We start from the raw sequence: 555 nt of genomic DNA, 5'->3' as shown, positions 1-555 counted from the left end.
GGTCTATTATATGATTATGTTGAAATGACCTTCATGTGACCTTGAAGGACACCGTGAAGGTCAACTTTGAAATCTTAAATGGAAACACCTATTTTCTTTTACATATTCTTAAAGCTGGTGTCAAGACGTTTCCGAAACACTGGTTACAAACCCTTTTTGCTTGAGATCTTCCTGAGTTACGAACCTTCAAAGTTTAACTATCGCCGGCGCGTTATCTAATGCCCGTGTCACACTACGGATTGTGAACGCGGATCGGATTGGGATTGCGAATCGCGGATCGGAACTCAGCCAATCAAGACAAGGCAGTTTCGGATTCGGATTGTAGATTACAGAATAGACGGCTCTCTATTTTTGCGATTCGTAATCGTAATCAAAGCCAATAAAACATCGAGTTTGGTCACGTGACCCATTTATGATGGCTGAATAAGCATCGTTTGTGTGGTTAGGTTACCTGTGCTCATCATAACTCATACAATGGGTCCCAAATTTCGGGACGCAAATTTTAAAACCGTTTTATCGAGAGAGAATGTACACAGCAAACGTCGACGACACGAC

This window comes from Trachymyrmex cornetzi, unplaced genomic scaffold, assembly GCF_001594075.2.
Source record: "Trachymyrmex cornetzi isolate Tcor2-1 unplaced genomic scaffold, Tcor1.1 scaffold521, whole genome shotgun sequence".
NCBI lineage: Eukaryota > Metazoa > Arthropoda > Insecta > Hymenoptera > Formicidae > Trachymyrmex > Trachymyrmex cornetzi.
The sequence above is the reverse complement of the archived record's forward strand: the minus strand, read 5'-3'. Positions refer to the sequence as shown.